The sequence below is a fragment of the Hyla sarda genome, chromosome 2 (genome assembly GCF_029499605.1).
Source record: "Hyla sarda isolate aHylSar1 chromosome 2, aHylSar1.hap1, whole genome shotgun sequence".
Classification (NCBI taxonomy): Eukaryota; Metazoa; Chordata; class Amphibia; order Anura; family Hylidae; genus Hyla; species Hyla sarda.
In genome coordinates, this window is record NC_079190.1 from 479,611,981 (window position 1) to 479,630,482 (window position 18,502).

Genomic DNA, 18,502 nt, shown 5'->3' on the forward strand with positions numbered 1-18,502 from the left:
GGGTTGTTTTGTTGCCTCTGGCTCTGGGTGCCTTGAATGTGTGCAAAGCATCATGAAATCTGAGGATTACCAATCCATTTTGGGTCGCACTGTACAGCCCAATGTCAGAAAGCTGAGTTTTCATCCGAGTTCTTGGGTCTTCCAGCAGGACAATGACACCAAACATGCATCAAAAAGCACCCAGAAATGAATGGCAACAAAGCACTGGAGAGTTCTGAAGTGGCCAGCAATGAGTTCAGATCTTAATACCATTGAACACCTGTGGAGAGATCTTAAAATTGCTGTTGGGAAAAGGCCCCCTTGCAATAAGAGAGACCTGGAGCAGTTTGCAAAAGAAGAGTGGTCCAACATTCCGGCTGAGAGGTGTAAGAAGCCTATTGATGTTTATAGGAAGCAACTGATTGTGCAACCAAATATTAAGTTAAGGGTGCAAATAATTATTTCCAGCCCATTTTTGGAGTTTGATGTGACATTATGTCCAATTTGCTTTTTTTCCTCCCTTTTTTGGTTTAGTTCCAATACACACAAAGGGAATAAACATGTGTATAGCAAAACATGTGTTACTGCAATCTTTTTGTGAGAGAAATACTTAAGTTTCTTGAAAAATTTCAGGAGTGTCAACGTTTACGGAAATTACTATAAATGAGCGAATTTTCTGAAAAATTTGATTTGGAAGATTCGCAGAAATTTCAAAAAAAATATGTTTAGTTCCAAATTAATTCACAGTGAATTGCTATTGAAAATAGCTATTTCTGGCCTAGAGAGAGCCTCAATAGGGGTGTAGAACACTTTGCCTTGTCCTAACAAGCATAGGGAGTGTGCTATGTTAGTAAAAATAATACTGTTATTCAGTATGACATGCAGATTACAGGCATCACTATTAGAATCACTGCTGCAGAGCGTCTGGATGTGGCAGCAGGGAGTAACCATTCTGGTGAGCATCGAGCTGGCGGTCCGCCGGTTCCAGCCCGTGCCTCTCAGCGCCTAACTCCTTGTGGAACTACAAATGTTTCATTTAATCAGTTATGGTTCATTGTTATCTCTCTAACCGGTGGGGGTAAACACTTCCTCTGTAAGGCCCTACTCTTGCATTATTACTTCCCTTCTTGGCAAGTGTTACTCGCCCTAAAAAGGGCGGCCCTACACAGGAAACTTGCTCTATCTCCACCTAAAAACTCTAGGTAATGGCAGTGTTTGTTGGGGGAAATAGGGAGAGGTTCCTGTGTGGGGCCCCCCTTTTTAGGGAGAGTAACACTTGCAAAGAAGGGAATTAATATTGCGAAAGTAGGGCCTTACAGGGGAAGTTTTTCCCCCACCGGTTACAATGGACCATATGTTGTCCCCTTCCACCTTTTAGAGGTCTTAATTGGTGATGTGGGTGGCACATGGTGTTTTTTGTACACCTTTCCTTTTGTTTGATTTCATACATTTTTTGAGTACGTATATTTTATCCTAAGAAAAGTTAAGTTTTAGCTAATGCATATCCTCAATAATTACTTGTGATCTGATGGCAAGGAATGTCTGTAACTGGGGAGCAGCCCCTTAAACATGTTTTTTATTATTCATATTTGTGAAGTGTTGTTGTGGCACCATAGTCAAGCTACTCTGATGCATTAGGCATTGGTGGGTGGAAATCCTGGCTGATCCATGAATGATTCATCTATACAAAGGTCAGCCTCTCCATATTTTTGTGGACAGACTTGGGGTTACTATGGCCCCCCGCCGCACTAAACACCCGCTCTGATGGCACACTACTGGCCGGGCAGGACAGGTTTTTCAGAGCAAACTCTGCTAGTTTCAGCCACAAATCAAGTTTGGCTGCCCAGAAGTCCAGCGGATCTTCAAGGTGTATTGGCATGGTCATGTCAAGGTATGTCATCACCTGCTGGTTCAGGTACTGCTCCCTGTCTACCTGCTGCTGATTAGTTGCATCACTATGCGGGTGAAGAAAGCTACTCATCAGCGACTGTAGACTCAGGCTGCTGCTGATGGAGCTGGTACTGCTCCTGCCACTCTGCCCCTCCCCAGCAGCAAGGGCTGGGGAAGGTGAGCGTAGAGGGCCCCCCGAGTCAAACCTGCGAGAGGATGGACGATGACGCAAATAGGCATCGGCCAACTAACTATGTAGGATGTCTCTGTAGTAGGTCAGTTTGTCCTCCCTCTCAGTGGGTGTAAAAAAGGCCCCCATTTTGTGCCTCTAGCGAGGGCCCAATAAGGTAGAGAGCCAGAAGTAATTAGCTGCCGAATGGTGACAATTCAGCTGTCACTACGCAAGCAAGTGAGCATGCATTTTTCCATTTGTGCAAATGACTCGGAGGGACTCCCTGCCTCCATCTCCACTGGATACTGCCACGGTGTGTCTGGGTTTTCTATCTCGCCTTCCTCATAACCCTTTAGATCTTCTGGCTGCTCCTGCTCCTCCTTTCCTGTCAGATGACTAGAAAAACCGCCCATCTCGCAAATCCTAAAGTGTGCTCCACTGTGTCCCTCCCCTTCTTCCTCCAGTTCAGCCCCCACACGGCTCATGCGGCTGGGAGATGTAGGCGTCATATCTCCAGTTACTAATAATGTGGTTTCCTTAAAAGGACTGAGCAAACAGCAGATGTCACGTATGAGCTGCCACTGGTTGACATTGAAGTTACACAGGGGAGCCCCCCTATCCGCTTGCATCATCAAGAAATCGGTGATGGCTTTTCTGTGTTTGTATAGTCGGTCCATCATATGGTGGGTGGAATTCCAACGTGTGGAAACGTTGCAAATCAGACTATGTTGGGGGATGCCGTTCTGACGTTGCAGCTCAAGGAGGGTGTGCTTTGCGGTGTACGAGTGACAGAAGTGCATGCAAAGTTTCCTTTCCATTGTTAGGATGTCTTGCAGATGGGGGAGAAAACTTCAGGAACCGCTTGACAACCATATTGAACATGCGTGCCATGCATGGTGCATGTCTCAGGCTTCCTTGCCGCAGCACAGACAAGATGTTCTTCCCGTTGTCGGTCACCATGGTCCCCATTTCCAATTTTCGTGGAGTAAGCCAAGATTCGATTTCTTGATGAATGACTTTTAGCAGTTCCTTCCCTGTGTGACTCCTTTCGCCAACGCAAGCCATGTGAAGAACAGTGTGACACCGATGGTAAGCTGAAGGGGCACTGAGACTTGTCCGTGCAGTGGCGGCTGAGGACACGGTGGAGGATAAGGTGGCGGAGTCGCACACTGTCACTGGACCAACGGCCTGAGAGCGTGGAGGCAGAGGTGGCGTGACCTGTCCAAGTTGCTGTTGTTCTGGCTGTACAGGAACCACATTAACCCAGTGGGCTGTAAAGGACATGTAGCGTCCCTGACCTTAGTTATAGCTCCACACGTTGGTGCTGCTGTGCACTTTGGTACACACCGACAGGCTCAAGGACTGGCCTACCTTCTGTTCCACAAAATTGTGCAGGGCTGGTACTGCCTTCTTCGCAAAGAAATGATGGCTTGGGACTCTTCACCTCGGCTCGGCACAAGCCATCAGTTCTCTGAAAGGTGCAGAGTCCACCATTTGAAAAGGGAGGGACTGCAGCACCAGCAACTTGGACAGGAGCACATTCAGCTTCTGCGCCATTGGATGAGTGGGCGTATACTGTTGTCTCTTGCATATGGCTTCGCCGATGGACTTCTCGTGAAATGACTGATTAAAAGTAGGAGGAGCAGGAGCATCTGGAGCGACAGAAGATGAGTATGACACACAGCTCCCTTCGGCTGAGGTGGTGGAGCCTTGGCTGGCTGAAACAGGGAGCGGCGTGAGACTGAGTGATGCAGCAGGTTGGACCACCAAATCGGAGCCACGATTCTCCCAGGCCGCTTTATGGTGATGCTGCATATGACGCAGGGCCATGGTGCCGACATTGGGACCCTCCGGATGTCCTCCGGATGTTTGATGAAAAACTGCCACACCGCCGAGTAGCTGATTTTCCCACCAACAGCCCGCACTGATTGACTGCTACTGCCTCCGACTCCAGGAACCCCTGTTTTACTACCTCCCGGGAAGGTAGGCTGCCACGAGGCAGGTGGTCTACCCCGGGCTTGTTTGGCTCCAGACTTTCCACTTCTGCCACCATGCTGACTGCCAACCATGCTACCACCTTGCTGGCTCAGCTGCTGCCTCACGGCCAACCTGTAACCATCTTCTCCTGATGATGATGAAGCCCCTTCTGCACCCAGCTCCCAAGTGCGATTGGCTTCATCATCATCATCGAGTTGTCTCTGCACGTCACTGATGTCCTCCTCAGGTTCCTCAACAGTGTCTGCTTCAGGAGCGTGAATGCTCACGGGCCATGCCAACTGAGGGTTGTGTCTGAGGAACCCACCGACTGTTGATTTGTGCTTGAGCTAAAATGCTGCTGTTCTGTGCAACACACTGTGCAACACACTGCTCTCTGTCCCTCTCTGTAATAAAACGCTGTAGACAGTGACTGGGAGGTGAATTGTGCAGTAAGAATGCTTTTCTGTGCAACACACACTGCTCTCTGTTCCTCTCTCTGTGCAACAGAATGCTGACTTGACTAGGAGGTGAATCACTGCTGGAAAACGCTTTTCTGTGCACACACAGCGCTGTCTGTCCCTGTCTATCTCTCTGCAGTGAAAGGATGAAATGACTGGCCGCTATATGGCTGCCGATTATATAAGGCTGTGACATCACAGGGGTGACTGGCTGCTGATAGGCTGCATCCTGCATGTGATTCAGGGTCATCCTACCTACCCTTGTCCCCGCCTTCCCAGGATTCCTTGCCCTATGTCCTCACATGTGGATCCGCCGTTTTAGATGCCTGGGAGCCTGGACCGCACTAAATGGAGTTTAATGAAGAGATTTGCATGATCACGGCGATATTTGCATTCGTTGCAAATTAAATTTTTCCTGAAATTCGTAATGAATTCGGATTCGTCAGATTCTATTTGCTCATCCCTCATCATGGCTGTACATATATCAATAAAAACCATTAACATATGCTTAAACCCAGCTATATCCATTTACAACTACCACACAATGCATGCTAGCTAATTAAAAAATTGTACATCAATATATTACACAAGTCTTGCCGTATGTGGAAACAATAGTATAGATGTGGAAAATTTGAGGACTCTCAAGAAACTCATCCAAACATCTTCGGAATGTAGAGAAACAATATATCATCACTCAAGATCAACAATGAATTATGTAAGCTGGAAGCTCCACAATGTCCAAAACTATTCCCGAATCAAGGTTTTCGTAAAGTATTAGACCTTTTGTTTCAAGCTGAATTATTTAGGGGACACCCACCACTTTATCCGTAGTCCTGTTTGGTTAACAAGTTTATAAACATCCTATTTAAGAGTGAAGAGATCGAGGCCCCTAATAAAGACATTAGTGAAGATGTCTGGCAACAAAAACAACACAAAGCCTTTTTCTAGAGGACCAGGCACATACATGCATGACATGGATTCCCTATTGCAATGCTTAATTCAACCTGTGGAGGCGCTAAAGTGGAATTGAATACTTGCAGCTGGGTTTTAATCATATATTATGGCTGTGATCAGCTTATTGTAGGGGATTCTAAAAACAGGGCCTATACAAAGTGGGCAACACTTTGAATACTCCTTGAGATAAGAGAAATAAATACTGCTGTACCCCAATCCTTTAAAGGGGTTATTAACCATAAGGTGATTTTAGCACGTTCCTGCCAGACAGTAATGGACATTCTTAGGAAGGACCTGTCCTTGTCTTGGGGCTAAATGGTGTGAGATTACCATAACGCTGTGGCTATCTTTTTGTGAACTGTCTATTTCCTGTTGGAGTTTGTTCCCTCAAACTACAAATCCCATAATTCCTTGTTTGTAACTGTAAGGGTCATTTTTCTCCCTCCCACACATCAGCCACCCCGCCCATTGAAACACACCTGTGATCTCATCAATGCAATAGACTAGTGTTTTCTGACCAGGGTGCCTCCAGCTGTTGCAAAAACAGAATGATCTCCCTCCCACCCAGCTGTTGCTCCACCCATTGAAGCAGACAGGCTCCTTAGAACACCTGACTAGTGATGTAATGTCTCAGGCCACACTGCAACCTGGGAAAACCTGAGACAACACTAATTTTGTATTATGTTAAAAAGAAACCTTGGGGCAGAAATCATAGAATTGCCAGACCAGTATTAAACACAGGTACAGACACTATATTATGAACTACACTAACGTTACAGCCCCTGTAGCATAGTCAAATAAAAAAAAAAATCTGGAATACCCCTATAAACCAGTGATCAGCACAACAGATTTGGAGAACGTGTAGACTTATATATGAGTATATGACTTAATGCTGATACATTTTCAAGTATTTTCACTGATGTCTTATAATATGTTTCATGGGTATTAGGCATCCATCAATTGTTTCTCAGCCTGAGATTTATAAAAAATATGCTTATCGGAGACCAGTGATGATGGGATAAGTGCTCCATGTATTTTATGTGAAGCTTGTTGACATGTGAATTACATAACCTTCATGCTCCATTCGTCATATATCAGAATTCCTTTGCATTGCTGTAATATGTGTTGTTTTTTTAGGATTAGTAAGAACTGAAAGGATTCTTGTAGGATAATGTCAACTCTATAAGTATGAGAAATTTTGTAATACACAATAATATGGAAATTCACTGGTATACCGTCCTGTGGGGACTATGGAGGGACAGAATGGGAAAACAGAGGAACCCATTAAAGAACAAACATATGTTGTGAATTGGGAAGCGCACCACTTTGGTAAGTAGGAAACCCCTACAAACATATTTTGCCTGTCAACAAGGTGGTATTTTTAGAGACAAGATATGGGAACCATTACCCACATCTTTCGAGCATTTCTGTTTGGTGTTTATCCAATAGGAAGCTATTCCATAGCCTAAATGGTCTTCAGTCATCAGGCCATCAATATTTGAAAGAAGGAGGTACAACAGCTGGCACCCTTACTGTTCATTTGGTAGAACTATGGTGCCCACATGCACAGTGAATAGAGGTGGAAGCAGACACCTCTGTACATTTGTCCTGATTTATTATTAAATATTACTATTTAAGGGGAAAAAAAATAAAATAATATATATATATATATATATATATATATATAGTGACCTGGGGTGTTGCAACGGTGTAGCAGGATCTGGTGGTATTAAGTGGTATTAAGCCTAAGGGGTAAGGTGTTATTAACCCATAATTTGTCGTGACGCCAGGATGTGGTTGTTCTCTGTTTAAGGCCCTGTCAACAACCAACTCAGAAACGGCAGGCAATGAAGGAATGTCCACAGCAGGAATTGTGCGATAACTGGAACTTTTACTTACATTTCTTATGGAACAGTCTTTACAGTTATGCAGTTTCTTTAGAGGCAACCGGGATGCAGGATACCTCACAGGCTTGCTGGGACTTGTAGTATTGAGATTTATGCAGGCCACTCTGCTACTAATTGTATACTTGAGTTGAGTAGTAGTCACTAGAATTGTAGATAGAGCTTTATAACTCACGTTTTGAAGTGGCTGCATGTTCCTTAGGCTTTGGCCTAGATGAGATGAATTTAGTATACGCTGAGATTGTGCTTGCATTAGATCCAGGAGATAAGAGAGTGAATTTAGAGACTACAGCCCCTTATATACTAGGGAGGCTGGACTAAAGCTCATTGGTTGCAAAGCCTGGAGGTCCTGTACCCAGGGAACTCTGGGTACATTACATGACAGTGGATCACATGACCCAGGAAGGTCCTATACATTTTATACATTTGTATAACCTTCTATAGACTAGACAATATGTACAATACATTTACAATGCATTTAAATAAGCAGTCACTGATGAGAAAGGGGGGAAGCCCTGCAGGAGAGCCCTATGGACTACAGGGACTCTTCCTGAGGGGACTTAAGACAGGAACAGGACAAGGTCCTGTACCGGGACACTATATAGATATATATATTATATTTGAGTGTATAATTATAGTTTAAATATCTAACAAGGTAGGGAGGAACATTTTCTTACCATGTTTTACTTGGTGAGAATTTCACAGTGCTAATTCACATTTTGTTTTTTTGTTACAACATTAATTGGTATAGTAATGTGGAGAACGGGTGGCTATGCCCCTATTTTGGAGGGTTATTTTGGCACACAATTTGGCCTAGACAACATTTTGCAGAGAAGTGCAATAACCCAACATGTCCTCCACACAATCTACAAAGTTTTCTGCTCCTGGCTGCATTCACTGTGTACGTGAACACCATGGCTGAGGGTACCAGGTGTCACCTCTTACCTAGTGACTGCTATTTTATAACCTTTAACCTCTTAAATATGGGCCAAAGCTTTTCCTATAAGTGGGTTCCCCTTTATTTACATGTGGTATGGATAGGAGTTTAGATCTCTTTACTTTACCCATTAAACACTCCGGAATTCCTAAGCGGTTTAGGACTTTAGAAGTTTCCTAACCTGATTTGAAATCTTGTGGAGAGTCAGAAAGGTCTTGTGGGCCTGGAGAATAGACAAGACCCAGGCAGTCAGGCTCATACTCTAAATCTTCTACTTTATCAGCAGGTCCTGTGTGGTGCTCCTAGAACTGTATGTAGTGATTCATACCTACCAAAAGTGCTCCAAGGAAGGACAACTGGTGAATTGACATTAGGGTCATAGGTTCAGTTATATGGATGGGAAAGAAGGCTAATTCATCTTGTCTAATCCCACAGAAGACAGAAAACAATGACTATATTAGAAATGTGTCAGAACATACAATGTATCTCAGCTTGCTGTATATGGGGCTGCTTCACTACAGACCAGTCAAAGTGCCCATGCTGACCCCTGTCAATCTCTGAAAGTGCTTATAATTGTCAAATACGCATAAAAACTGGACCATGAAGCAATGAAAAAGGTGGCCTCAATCATATTTTACATCATGTGGACGGCCCTGTGGTTGTGCGTCATTTACCTGGGAAATAGATGATGCTCAGATTTATTATGGAAAGAAGACAAGCTGGTGTAGGCAATGTGAAAACCTTGAGTCCTGGCATTCATATGTAGGCTACGTTCATATGTATGTCCCACCTTCTTGTCACCAGGATTCCCTAATGGCAGCCTCTTTTGGCAAGATAATGCTCCACTCACACTGCAAATACTGTTCAGGGACATGATAAGGTGTTAGTTTGGCCTCCAGAGTCCCCAGATCACAAACCCCACATCTGTAGGATGTGCTGAAAAATGTAGTTCAATCCATGAGGCACCTACTTTGTGACATATAGGACTTGGTTTTAGAAAGTAGAAAAGTAGAAGTAGAAAAGAGCATCCAACCCCACCTAGGATTAAGGGTAGAGTTAGGGACCTATATTAGGGACACCAGATAGGGGACGTGAACCTTAGGCCCACACCTTTCCCCTAGTCCCTTACCCCCCTTCTTTCCATTCCCTGTTTTCCCCATTTTCCTTCAGTTCTAGTTGCATTATAATATCATGTACTGCAATATGTGTCTTGCCTATCTGTTGTTACTATTGGCAGTTCATTAGTGGGTGACTAAAGTCACCATATTGTAATTTGTATTGACAGTGTAGAACATCGTTTCCAGTTGAGTCGGTCCCAATTGGTATCAGGACTGATTTTGTTTGTTTCATCGGATGTTTTTTTTGTAGATATATATATATATTTTTTTTTTTTTTTTTTTTTTAAAGTATCAATAAATGTTAAGTTTTAGTGTATCTGGGATCTTTTGTTGGTAGTAAACACTATGGGGAGATTTATCAAAACCTGTGCAGAGGAAAAGTTGCCTAGTTGCCCATAGCAGCCAATCAAATCGCTTCTTTCAAAGTCCGTGTCAAAAATATAAGAAGGGATCTGATTGGTTGCTATGGGCAACTGGTCGATTTTTCCTCTGCACAGGGTTTGATAAATCTCCCCCTATATATTTGTACCATTTCTATTCAGTGACATAGAAAAGAGAAAACCAGAGGACTTGTGCTCTGTACGTTACCCCAAACAAAGGGAGAGGGGGTGTCCCTTAAATGGAGGAGGGTGCAGGCTCTATAGAGTGGCCACTCACCTTGAGCATATAGGAAATACACAAACGGGGTAAGAGATGAGGATCTGGATCTTGTGCAGCCCAGAAGGTCCCAGGAGCAGCCAACCGGTGGCCTGTAGAAGTACTAAGCAGAGAAGGGGATAAAAGGCCTTGCCAAGGTCTTTTCTCCACTTCTCTGCTTAGATACCAAAGGACACTTTTAGTGGTTTTGTGGAGTCCATGTGGTCTAGAGCAGTTTTTGTGGCACAAGGGGAATCTACACAATATAAGGCTGTTTTACAGTCAAACAGTATACCTGCGAAGTCCTCAGAACCAGATAATAGTGCATTAGTGTCATGAGGTCCAAGCCCTGAGGTTCACTAAAATAAAACACCCTGCAAAAATATACATTCAAATCTAGATTACTCATTGCTATTGTTTGACCACTTAACTATGTAAACTAAGCATTACACAAGGATAATGTGGAAGCTGAGTTTGAATATGAGAGAGGACATGAAAACACATGTGAATTACATCTAAGGATTAAGAACTTTTCTTGTGGCAGCTGCTTCTCCTCACAGAGCTCCGTAATGTATCCTAATGTGATGCTGACGTCAGGCTCCTCCAGCCCCAGTGAAGAGCCTGTCAGACTTGTCATATGAGGCACCTTTTTTTTTTCTTAATTTTCAAGAATGCTTTTGAAAATATTAAATTAAACTATTTTCAACATAATCTGGAGATCACCAACAAATAATGGCCTGCCAGGTCCCTTAATGATCTTGTCTTCTGCAATTTTTCAAAGGAGATCATTTTAAAATAGCTGGAATTTTGGGAGAAGAATATGAGCCATGGAGCACATAACAAACTATCTTAGTGAGAGATACAATGATGATGGTCCTTGACATGTTTTCTTTGAGTATAAACCTGAGGTGGTTGTCATGAATACAGAACCTGCACATTGCACAACACTTGAATTTACACCAAAAGTAGGCTGCTGTCGGGCCACGTATTCCTCCACACTCAAGGAACTCATTCACAATGCTCATTTTCGTATGGAGCCACTAAAACGCCTAGTATGGTCTCTGAGTGATGCCGGCTCATGCCAAAACTTCATTCCAAAAAAATATCTCTGTCTGCATTCACATGAAATCATATGTACATAAAGTGGAGATGCCAAGCACCTCTTTAGGCTAAGTTTCCACTTGTTTTTTGTTTTTGTTTTTTTCTGGCAGTTTTTGGAAAATTTTCTGGCAGTTTTTGAGCCAAAGTCAGAAGTGAATCCATAAGGGTGGATAAGTATAAGTCCTTCCATTATATTTTTCATTCCTTTTGAATACATTTCTGGCTTTGGCTCAAAAACTGCAGTAGCAGATATCCAAAAACTGCGAGAAAAATGAAAGAAAAATGGAAACTTAGCCTAAAGAGGTGCTTGGCATCTCCACTTTATGTACATATGATTTCATGTGAATGCAGACAGAGATATTTTTTGGAATGAAGTTTTTAGACGTTTCTAGGCGTTTTAGCTTTAACAGTCTTGAACACTCTACTTAGTATATGCTCCAATGCTAAATATGTGGAGGGTACTAGATCTACAGCTAAGATTATAGAAGTATTGCCAATAAGAGCAGATTGTTTTGTGGGGCTGTCCTCTGTTATTTATGTGTTATTATCAGTGGTCCCCAACCCAGTCCCCAAGGCCCAGCAGCATTTCCCATTTTTTCAGCAAATCCTTTGGAATAGAACAGGGAAAATGTATTATCCTGGACTGTTTGTGGGACTTGAGGACTGGGTCGGGAACCTCTGTTTTATCATATATCATTTATGGACATTTATCAACCGGTTTAGTCAGCTTTTCTTTACTATAATTGTCGCAAAATTGTTGCGACTACGCGATTTTTCGTGCAACATTTTGACTGGAAAGCGAGAAAAGCAAGTTTTCCAAAAATTAACTACGTAGTAATAATTTTAAAATGGACTACGGGTAGTCAGGTACTTACTAACTGCGACAGTCGCAACTGCGCAAAAAAAAGTCGCAATAGGGTTAAAAATTGACTAAATTTACTCCAGCTCAAACATGGAGCAGAAAAAGCTACTACCAAAGTAAAAATTGCTTATGTGAAAGAAAATTATCAACAGGCTGAAAGCAGATGGTAAATAAGTCACACATAAGCAAAAAAAAAGTAAGGAAAAAATTACTAAAAAAAAGAATACATAAGCAAACATTGATAAATGTCCCTCATTGTCTCTATATCTGCTATAGAGAGCAATAAGACAGTACCCACAGAACAATGTCTTAGACTAAAATGTTTCTTTTGCTGGATCAGTATTATGTACATGTGGTAAAATATAATCATTAAAAGTATCAGCAAGCATTAAGGCAGTACATTAACAGAAGAATAGAACTTGTATACAAAGTCCTTCTTTGCTATTGAGCACCATATGTGAATACCACATCAGGCACTGCATCTATCTGTTGGGCATCTGACACTTGGAGGGTCTTGTATCATTTTTACGGATGTCACGTCTGGTCTGCATGAAGGCAAGTAATCCTCCCCCCGTAGCCAAGTATTCCCCCAGCCAGTAGGCAGTAATCCTCCCTAGTATCCAGTAATCCCCCCCCCCCCCTAGTAGCCAGTAATTCTCCTAGCCTCCAGTAATCCACACTAGAAGCAGTAACCCCCACCCCCTAGTAGCCAGTAATCCCCTCCGCCCAGTAGCAAACATAATAAAAACAAAAGATACATATACTTACCTCCTTTCCTGAGCAGAGCAGCAGCAGCAGGAGTGCCTCCCTTCCTCTTTTACAGGCAGCAATGACGTGGAAAACTTGTCCAAAATGTGCACATTAGCAGCTGGTTGGGTTGGTTGGATTGGAGGCAGGGGCTTGGTACACCACAGGTCAGTGGCCTCCGCGGTGGACTGCCACCAGTGTCAAAGATATTCCCCGCCAAAGATCTCTGGTAAATAAATACTTATACCCTATCCACAGGATTGGAAATAAGTAGCTGCTTGCAGGGGGGTCTGACCGCTGGGTCTCCCCACGATCACCAGGATGGGACCCTGACGCTCAGTGAGGAGCATCTGCTGCAGCTGACACATGCTCCATTCACTCCTATGGGAATGCCAAAAAGACCCGAGTACAGCTCTTGGGAATCATCGGCGCTCCCATAGGGAAGAATGGAGCACGTGTCATCTACCGGTAGCAACATGCGCTCCTGACTGAGAGCACAAGGGTTCCGTCCTTGTGATCGCAGGGGATGGGGGTTATGGGGGGTCCAGCAATCAGACACCCCGCAATCAGCTACTTACCCCCTATTCTGGGATTGGGGATACGTTTTTTTTTTTTTTTTTTTTGCCGGAGTACTCGTTTAAGTACTAAGAGAACAGTCATTGACCCCCATGGTTCCCCATTTTACATGCCTTTGGCTGCCATTGTACATTTGATCTATTGATCCATTCCTAATATCAACAATCACAAAAAGAGGAGAAACAGATGGAAAATGTCCAGTAAAAGGCCCCAAGTATTTTCTGCAATGTTGTGTGCACATACTGTACTGCTTACTGTACAAGTGATGGTAATATCAGTCGTATCTGGATTTGCTCTTTACCTCTAAACATTACTACATCTGTCTGGCGCTTTCACCTGACATGGAGTTTACGAGAAGCGTTTCTTGTTTTTCCTATATCTTACAGGACGATCCATCTGTGTTTAGAAACAGTGTTACAGATCGCACATTGTCAGCCGGATAGACATACCATCCATCACAAGATACCAAGGTAAGGCTACAAATATTTATAACCGCATCATTTTTACTTTGTTGCTTTTTCTCTCCATTATGTCACCACTTAAGATTCTTATCATTGCTGAAACTGTCTGTCAGTATCAGGCATCTTATTTTTTCACAACTGGTTCATATAAATTTTTTTTTTCCAATATAGCTCATGTCATCCCATAGTTGCGTGCCCACAGAGGCATAAATAATTTTGTTATGGAGCCTTAAAGGGGTACCCCGCCCTTAGACATCTTATCCCCTATCCATTGGATAGGGGATAAGATGTCTGATCACGGGGGGTCCCGCCGCTGGGGACCCCCGCGATCTTGGCTGCGACACCCCTGACATCTGGTGCACGGCGCGACCTTCGCTCCATGTCGGATGACTGGCAATGAGGGGCGGAGGCTCGTGATGTCATGGCCAGGCCCCCTCAATGCAAGTCTATGGGAGGGGCTGTCACGCCCCCTCCCATAGACTTGCATTGAGGGGGCGTGGTCGTGACGTCATAAGCCTCCGGTGCTGCACCTAACGTTCTAAACCAACGCCGGGTGCAGCAGGGACATTGCCGGAGTCCCCAGCGGTGGAACCCCCGCGATCAGACATCTCATCCCCTATCCTTTGGATAGGGGATAAGATATCTAGGGGCAGAGTATCCCTTTAAGGAGATCACATGTGAAGTAATGTACAAACAGCGGGTGATATAAGTATTGAAAGTGTCACCATTTTTCTCACTAAATATATTTCCATACAGATGAAGTTATGTGTAATAATGTGAAATGACACAGGGAAAAAGTATTGAACATGTTAGTGATATTTGTTTCATACTTTGTACAAAAGCCTTTGTTGGTAATGACAGCTTCAAACTGCCCCATTGGTATGGGGGGGGGGGGGATTTTGGTCGACTCTTCCACACAAAGAGTCGGTGAAACAGTCCCTAAATCTTGAAGGTTCTGCAGGCCTTTTCTATGAATCTTTAGTTGTTTCCATGGATTTTCCATAGGCTATAAGTCAGGTGATTGTCTGGGCCATTCTAGCAGCTTTATTTTCTTTCTTTGAAACCATTTGAGAGATCTGTGTTTGGGATGACGGTCTTGCTGAAGTGTCCATCCATGTTTTAGCTTCATCATCCTGGTAGATGGCAGCAGATTTTTGGCAAGAATGTCTCGGTAAATTTGTCCATTCATCCTTCTTTCAATTATGTGAAGTCTGCCAGTACCATTTGCTGAAAAGCCTCCCCACACTATGATGTTCCCACCTCCAAACTTCACTGATGGTTTGGTATTTTTAGGGTGATGTGCAGTGTCACTTCTCCTCTACACATGGTGTGTATTATGGCATCTAGGCTATTCAATTTTACTCTGACCACACTATATTGTCTCGTCATACAGGTCATGGTGGCGGAGTCCATTACTTACTGTTTTCTTTGAGACAACAGTACCTGCTAATTCCATATCTTTTTGAAGTTCCACAAGTGTCCTTGGCTCCTGGACAAATCTTCTGATTATTTTTCTTTCTCCTCTGTCAGAAATCTTGTGAGAAGCACCTGGTCGAGGCAACTGTATGGTGAAATGATTGTCTTTCCACTTACGTATTATGGCCCCAACAGTGCTCACCGGAACATTCAGAAGATTAGAAATGCGCCTGTAACCAACGCCATTGTTATGTTTTACAACAATTAGGTTGTGAAGGTCTTGAGACAGCTCTTTGCTTTTACCCATCATGAGATGTGTCTTGTGTGACACCTTGGCAATGACCCCTTTCTGTAGGCCATCAGTTAGGACTGAACCAGCTGATATTATTTGCACTGACAAGGGGCTGGATTACTTTTTAATTACTGATAGATTTTAGCTGTTGTCTTGGCTTTCTGTGCATTTTTGCACCTCTCTTTCTTTATGTGCTCAATAATTTTTCCCTTGTGTCATTTCACATTATTACACATGATTTCTGAGCTTATTTTTTTTTTGTTTTTTTTTTGTGTATGAATTACTTGGGCTGTTATCAACATCTGGTAAAAAAAAATTTCAATAACTCCTTTATATTTATTGAGAAAAAGTGATGTGTTCAATAATTATTTTACCTGCTGTATATCTAAGGCTGGGTTCACACTACGTTTTTAGCAATACGGGACCGTATACGGCTGGAGGGGAGCGAAAACCGCCCGCTCCAGTATCCGGCCCATATGTAATGCTTTTCAAGTCAAACGCTGACTCCGGTCGGCTCATTTTTGCACGTAAACAATTTTCCCACCGGACCTAAAACCATGGTATACCAGGGTTTTAAGTCCGGTTAGAGAACTGTATACAAGGCAAAAGTGAGCCAACCAGAGTCAGCGTTTGACTCAGGTCGGCTCACTGAAAAGCATTACATACGGACCGGATATGGCTGGGATACAGGAGCTCCAGGTTTTCACTCCCCCCCAGCCATATACACAAGTAGAAACACACAGATAATATACATAAAAGAGTATAGTTACTATAAAGTGATTTAAGGGGAATTCCGGACATAGATGTCTGATCGCGGCGGTCCTGCCGCTGGGGACCACCCAACCTCCCCCCCCCACCCGTGCGCGAACTCCATGCAGCACCTGGCATTCTGTGCCGGGCTGCTGCTCCAGTCTCGGAAACCTGAATGGAGGGGGCATGGTGTGATGTCATGAGGGGGCATGGTGTGAGGTCACGTTTCCAGTCCTAGAAACACAGAGGTTTCCGAGACTGCAGCAGCACAGAGTTTATGGGGGGGCACCGACGCCAAGTTACAGACAACAGTGGCTTTACTGAGGGTAGACAGCTTTTACAGTCTATGCAGTACAGCCAGGGCCCAAGGAGGTGACCCGTGACACAGAGACCTCGCAGGTTTGCAAGGTCTTGTAGTAGACAGGAAAATGGAGTGCAGACCTGCACGCTGGATAGACAGAAGATTTGACTTGACTGACAGGACTGTGACTTTAGCTTACTTTGCACTTGACTTGAGGCTGCAGGACTTGACTTAAGGCCTCTAATGTTCTGGACACATACACCAAAACAACTTGACTGCACGGGACCTAAGGAACAAGAGAGAGAAGCTAGCTCCACCCACGGTTTATATGGAGGAGACTAGCAGGGAGCCCATAGTTCACCTTTGGGGCCAGCTGGTCACTAGTACCTGTAACAATCACATGGTACATTAATTAAAGATACAACACACAATATAATACACAACATATTTACTTGGGGGAAACAACTGCAGGGGGCCCTGGGGACACTGAGGGACACTGCCTGACAGGGCAGGAAAGGTACGGGAAACACCATCCCGTACTGGGCCACCAAACAAATTATTTTAGTGCTACTGTACTTCTGTATTTTGCTTTGCCAATAAAAAAAACAATTATACATATAAATAGTGTCAGTAGTGTACTAGTACTAGCTAAAAGAAGCAATATGATCTGTGGTGGTCTTGGGCCATAAAATGATTAAGCCATGAAAGGAGTTGACTCAGACATCATATAGTGGGTTCCGTTAATTGAAACCTTTCCTATTGTAGCCAACAGGGGTGCTTCTTCCATGAGAAAAATCCATCCCACATCAGGCTACATTCACATAACATTTCTTAGGCTTGGGAGATGGAAAACTGAGCACTCCCCTATCCCAGCCGAACCCGGACCCCATCTCATTCATTTGAATGAGCCAACCAGAGTCAGATAGTGACTCCTGTCAGCTCATTTTTGCCTTGTATCCAGTTTTGGGACCGGACTTTAAGGGGTATTCCAGGAATTTTTTTTATTTGACTATGCTACAGGGGCTGTAAAGTATAGTGTCTGTACCTGTGTGTGACGGTTTTCACCCCAATATTTATTTTTAACAGCATACAAAATGACTGCTGTCTCGTATTTTTCCCAGCTTGCAATGTGGTCGAGACCTGACTCACTAGTCAGCTGATGACAGGGAGCCTGTCTGCTTCAATGGGTGGAAAGATCAATCTGCAACTAATGCAACAGCTGTTGGCATCCTGATTGAAGACCACAGGTCTGAAGCTCATTTATGTTTCAATGGGTGGGGTAGCTGATGTGTGGGAAGGAGGAAGATGGTATCATGGGATTTGTAGGCAAACAAGAAAAGTGAAAACAGGAAATACAAGTTCACAGAAGGCTAGCCACAGTATTATGGTAATCTCACAACATAGCCATTTAGCCCAAGACAAGCGCAGATCCTTCCTAAGCATGTCCATTACTGTCTGCCAGGTGTGTACTAAAATCACCTTATGCTGGATAACCCCTTTAAAACCGTAGTATACCACTGTTTTAGGTCCGGTCACAAAAAACGGATACGGGGTAAAAATGAGCCGAACAAAGTCACTATCTGACTCTGGTTGGCTCATTCAAATGAATGAGATGGGGGTCGGGTCCGGCTGTAATGCGGGAGTGCCCGGTTTTAGATCTTACAGCCGGATATGGTCCCCGTATGTAAGAAATGTTATGTGAATGCAGTCTCAGGATAGTTTTCATTACTGTAAGTAACCTGAGGTGTGATGCAAATCAGTCAGCATAGCTGGATACCTGGACCATAAGTGGTTCAGCGCTAGTGTCACGAGGGGGTTCTGCAACGAGGGTGTAGTTTTGAAAGGGGATGTCTTTAGGAGACAGATGCCTTGGATACCTATAAACTAGCGAAGTGTTTAGTGTTACTGTCCTTTTTGTTTTATTTAATTTGATCCAAAATAATGTGCTGATTCATTCATTTTATAATACAA